Here is a 6,376-nt window from a genome sequence, read left to right on the forward strand (position 1 = left end):
CCCAAACAACCACCCTTTCTTCATCCTCCATAACCATCGTCGTCAAACCTTCAGCTCCCATCACCACCATCACCCTCGTTCCCACCGTGAAACCACCATAAACAAACCCTACTCACTCCGTCAACAACCTCACGTCCAAACCCACCTGCTCGTCGACCACCTGCTCCAACAGACCACCCTCCTCCTCCCAGCTCCACCATCATCACTACCCAGTCCGACGAGTAGCAGCAGCATCGTCACCTCCACTGTCCGAACACCACCCCGTCACCTTCCCCCAGCACCACGACCAACAGCAACAACCTAACCTCATCGTCAACCTCCAACTCCATTCCTTACCAGTCCGTCACCTTCACCATCATCACTACCCAGCTCCTCGACTTCACGTCCGAAACCAACAAACCACCAGCAACAACCCTACCCAAAAAACCAGTCGCGACCAGCTCCCCCATCGACTCCCTCACGTCGAAACACCATCACCCTACTGTCCAAACCACCGTAATCCAGCCCTCGACCACTTCCCCGACGACCACTGCTGTTCGTCGTCCCCATGTCCAGCGACGCCTCCGGCCATTAAACACTGCCCGTCGACCCCACAATCGTCGACTAAACAGTCCGTCAGCTTCACGTCAGGCAACCCGGCGGCTGTTTCCCCTATCCTCACGCCACTAGCTGAGCCGGAGTTCATGGAGGTGAGCTGCTCGACCTTGTGTTGAAGTCGAGTTCCAGTCCAAAGTCCAAAAGTTGAGTCGAGGTCTGGTGCGTCGAGTTCGTTCCGAGGTTTCGTCTTTGTTCCTCGTTCAGTGAGGTCCGGCTTGAGTTCCGTCGGGGTCGTGTTTGTCGTCCTGAGTTTGCCGAGGTTCAAAGGTTAGTAAACCTCAAGTATTAGATAAGGAAATGCTACGTTAAATGTTCGAAGATGCAATATAAAAAATTCGCATAATAATTCTCTGCCCATATTTCACTGTATGTGTTTTGCTTCATTTTTATGTTATGTTATTCTTGTTTATTTGATGTCATTTAATTAAGTTGGATTAGTTGTTCTATGACACAAGTTTGATGTTAATATGTTCGCCCTTCCTTTTGCTTAGGTCCTTCGGACAAAATTAGTATTAGTACATGCTGTTACTACTCCCGAAACCTTCATTCGCTAAACTCCTTTTATTAAACTTCTAACAAGTTATGAGACTCTGGTCGTAAAGAAGCTGTAAGGTTTAGTATGGTTAAAGGCATAAAAATAGCATCCTTTTTTTAAAAAAAAAAAAAAAAAAACGAGACAAGCTTCGCCAAAAAATAAAAATGTACAGATTGCGGAGCCCTCAAAAAATAAATGTACAGATTGCGGAGCCCTCATAAAAATATATGCATTAAATACTTAGATTCCGGGTCGGGCCTTTTAGCGAATTCACGGGCCTACCCCAAAGTAATAATGCGCTAGTTGCTTCAGGCGCGTCTTTAATAATTTAATTTTCCTAAACTCGGGTGCACATTTATGTGACCCAAATCTAAATCTCAACGGAATCGAAATGTGTCTCTACTCACGGGTATATTGATTATGGCGTGGCCCGAGATGCATTTCCATGACGTTGTAAATTCCTTTTAATAATAAATGAGACGAGCCTCGACAAACAAAAATGTAGAAGCTGCGGGGCCCTCTAAATGTATATATATTAAAAATACTTAGAATCCGGGACATGCCGTTTAGCAAATTTTACGGCCTTCCCCAAAATAACAATACGTTAGTTGCTCTAGGCGCGTCTTAATAATTTATTTTTCTTAATTCGGGTGCACATTTATGTGACCCAAATCCAAATCTCAACCGAGTCGAGATATGTCAATAACCACGGGTGCATTGATGTAACGTGGTTCGAGATATATTTTCACGACGTTGCAATTCTCGTAAAAATAATAACAAAAGCGGTCAAGAGTTTAAAACTTGCACATAGGTTTAATGTACAAAATCAGATAATCAAGCCAAATATAACAGTTGAACGACCGTGCTAGAACCACGGAACTCGGGAATGCCTAACACCTTCTCCCGGGTTAACAGAATTCCTTATCCAGATTTCTGGTACGCAGACTATAATATGGAGTCATTCGTTTCCTCGATTCGGGATTAAAATTGGTGACTTGGGACACCCTAAACCTCCCAAGTGGCGACTCTGAAATAAATAAACCAATCCCGTTTCGATTGTCCTTTAATTGGAAAAAACTCCCTTGCGCCCTCGCGGGTGCGGAAAAAGGAGGTGTGACAGCTCTGGCGACTCCACTGGGGATGTCTTTACCCAGAACTACTGGTTCAGGTTTAAGAATTCGAGCTTAGAATAATTGTTATTATTTGGCTTTATTTATTATCTGATTTTATTATATGTTTGGGCTCAAATGTGCTAAGTGATGCTTTTACCGCTTTAATATTATTTGAACTATATATAAATTGTGCCGAAACCTTTCTCTTCTTACCTCCGGGGATGTGCTTACTGGTTGAGACTCCCTATTCTGTTAGTGTCATACCCTAAATAAAAGAGGCTCGGAAAGTTTCTAAGCCGGATGGCCTTTTGGTTCCCGGAAAGGAGCTCCTTCCTCAGCTCGAGTTGTCCGCTCGGGTACACTGTCTAGAACACCGACCCAGGTTTTGAACATAGAATAACGTGACTTCATGCCGGATCCCTAGTAGGAACGTTTATTTGCATCATGTGCATTTGACTTAGGGGACTCAACACAGGGGTTGGGTCCGTCTAGGACAAGCAACCTGAAAATAATAGACCATCCTGAGGCATCCTATTTGTTTTCCGTGCATTTATTTTGTCTCGCTGACCGGTGTTTGAATATTATGAATATTGTGAAATTGAAAAAAAGAAATAGCGGTTAGGGAATTGATTGTTTATTTTTGAAAAAAAAACTAATACACAAATACTGTCAAAACTCTGCCGAAATTTTGAGAAAATGAAAAAGTGTCTTATTAGTTTGTTTTATTAAAAGCAAGGGAAAAATAGAAAAAAGGAGTAGTGGCTTTGTCTTGTTTTTCAAAAAAAAAAAAAAACAAATTAGAAAAAATAGTTTGTCTTGCCATAAAAATGAAAAAAAAAGAGCCTTGTTTTGAAATGGGTTTTTATTTATTTATTTGTTTATGAAAATGCCAAAATAAAAATAAAAAATAAATAAAATAGTTTGTTTTTTAAAAAATAGTTTGTTATTAGTTGCAAATATATATATATATATATTTGCAACTAATAACAAACTATTTTTTTAAAAAACAAACTATTTTATTTATTTTTTATTTTTATTTTGGCATTTTCATAAACAAATAAATAAATAAAAACCCATTTCAAAACAAGACTCTTTTTTTATTTTCATTTTTATGGCAAGACAAACTATTTTTTTCTAATTTGTTTTTTTTTTTTGAAAAACAAGACAAAGCCACTACTCTTTTTTTTCTATTTTTAAATCCAAAGGTTTTTCATTATTTCCTAAAATGTATATATATCTTTATTTGTTGCAAAAATGTTTGTCTTGCAAAGTCTAGAAAAGTTCTTTTAGACTCCCAGTTTTCGAAACAAAAATCCAAAAATATTTTCCGTTATTGACTTCTTTAGAAAGTTTTTTTTAATTATTAAAAAAAACGTATATATATATAATAAAAAGAATCCGAAAATATTTTCCCTCTACTTTAAATATTGAAAAGAAAATTCAAAATTCAAAAATATTTTTTTAGAAGCATTTCTTTTATTAAAAGTAGAATTCCAAAAATATTTTCTTTTTAGAATAAGAGAAAAAAAACAAATGAAAATTCAAAAATATATCTTAGAAGTCTTTCTTTTAAAGAGAAAATCAATACTTCCTTTCTTCTTTTAAAGTAGTTCTTTCACAAAGATAATAATAATTAAAAAAAAAAAAAAGTTAGTTCATCTATTTATTCCTGATTGCCCGAACTACGCGGGTTTGATTCTCACCGGATGTGAGATACGCAGGCAACCCTCATCGGGTCCAACCCCCCCTTTTTGCTAAAAAAGCCAAAAATAAATAAATAACAAAAAAGTATATGTCAAATTTTAATTTTGGTGATGTTGTTTTGTCATAAATAGCCGAATGTTCCCGAATGGGACGCCGGAAGGCTGACTTTGCATAAACAGCCACCTTTGGGTCATTTTTTAAGACTTGGTCCAGTCGACCCACATAGCCTTAAAAATCTTCGTCCCCGAGGCATTGAAAGGCCGTGTTTGCAATGTTGAATTTTCTATTTTTGAAAAATGATAAAAGAGTCATGAACAAGTCCGGGTGATGCCGCTTATGTCAAAAATGGCCAAATGTTCCCGAAAGGAACTCCGGAAGGGTGCCTTGGTACAGACGGCCACCTCGTTTTTTTTCCTCACACAACCTTAAAAATCTTCGTTCATGAAGTGCTGAGAGGTCATGTTCAGAAATCCTTTTGAGAAAAATCACATATATTTTTGTTTTTTATCAGAATAAGTGTCGTTTGTTAAAATCTTATTAATAAATGTGCAGAATGAGCACGACTCCAAATGAACCCTTTTCAATCATGAGTAAAATCCCCCTCCAATTGCGGCTCTGGTGGAATGATTTAGGCAAAGAAGGGCATGACGAAATCAAGAAGTATCTGAAAGGCCTCACGAGTTTGTTGGATATCAGGCCACGAGGAGATATCATAAGGGCACTAGTCCCCCACTGGGATCCTGCGCACAATGTCTTCCATTTCTCGGATTTTGAACTTACCCCAACTTTAGAAGAAATAGCAGGGTATATCGGCAGCGCTGAGACTCCTTTGAGGCACAAATATCTGATTGCTCCAAGAGCTGTAGCAATACACCGGTTTCTGGACTCCTTAAAGATAGTCAGAACAATTCATAACCCTGACTTGGCAAAAGGTTTTTGCAGCATGAGTTTCATATATCAAAGATATGGTCACATAGGAGGATTCGACAAGCCAGAAAACCAGTTGTGCAGCAAAAGTAATCGTCAAAAGTGGGAAGAACATAGACGGATTGCTTTCATGATAACTTTCTTAGGACTACTAGTATTCCCAAGAAAAGACGGGAATATTGACATAAAGATAGCAGGGGTCGTCAGTACGTTGCTCACACAGAGAGATAGTACGTTGGCGCCCATGATAGTATCTGATATGTTCCGGGCTCTCACGTCTTGCAAAGCCGGAGGAAGCTTTTTCGAGGGTTGCAATTTGTTGTTACAAATGTGGATGACCGAACACCTATGTCACCGAGCCCAGTTTCTGAGCCATGGATCCGCTGAAAAGACCTGCATAGAGGAGTTCTATACCAGAGTTAATGAGACCTACCTACCGGAAGGAGTCACAGCATGGACCTCATATTTCCGTACCCTCAACACCAGTCAAATACAGTGGGCGCTAGGATGGTTACCGATCGACGAAGTCATATACATGCCAGCAGCCAGGCCCCATTTTCTCTTAATGGGACTTAAGAGCATTCAACCATACGCGCCGCATCGGGTTTTAAGGCAACTTGGGAGGTGTCAGATAGTGCCGAAAGACGAGGATCTAAGCACCCAGGTGATTGAGATCAGTCCCGACGGCCAGTTTCCTGAAGCAAGGGTTCGCCAAATTTGGAGCCAATGTCAATACTTAGAAGCAAATACTTGTGTAATGAATCGGGCAAAAGGGGAAGTTTCACCCGGGTATCAGGCCTGGTACAAAGGGGAGACATCATCTGGAAGGCCGACCAAAAGACCTCACCTGCAAGAATTTGCCAAATCTTCACAAGAGCAGTGGGGCTGGTTGGCCAAAGAGCAGGAATATCTTGCCGAAATAGGCAAACTGAAGCAACAAGTTCAGGATATGAGGTTTGAATGCCAATTACAGTCTGCTGCCCACAAGGGAGAAAAGAACAGATTAATCAGAGAAGGCGAGATCCTTAAAGCTCAGATCCGGAGGATGAAAAGGGAGGCTGATAACCAGCTGAGAAGCCGGGCGGATAAAAGATTGATAGCGGGGTTAAAGGATCAGGTTGCGGAATGCCAGGAAGATTTGGAAAGAGCCAAGGCTAGCACAGCAAGATTGCGGACCAAGTGGGCAAAGGGTACAATGGCCCGGAGGCAGCGCCTGCAACAAGTCATAAGGGATTATGAACTGAGCATCGGGACATTAAGGGAAACGAATGCCTCTCTTCAAGAGAGGGTCTTCAAGCAAACACGAGATGCCCAAGCCGACAGAAGGCGATGTTACGATGCAATGACCAGAATGGAAAGACAAATGGAGATGTTCCAGGATCAGCTTGCCAACAATGCGCAAACACTAGGATTGAAGAACCGACAGATAAGGCAGTTGTTCGCAGAAAGGGACAACATTCGAGGAAGGATCGACGAGATTGGGCATTACATCTACATGAGA

This window comes from Nicotiana tabacum, chromosome 8, assembly GCF_000715075.1.
Source record: "Nicotiana tabacum cultivar K326 chromosome 8, ASM71507v2, whole genome shotgun sequence".
Lineage (NCBI taxonomy): Eukaryota > Viridiplantae > Streptophyta > Magnoliopsida > Solanales > Solanaceae > Nicotiana > Nicotiana tabacum.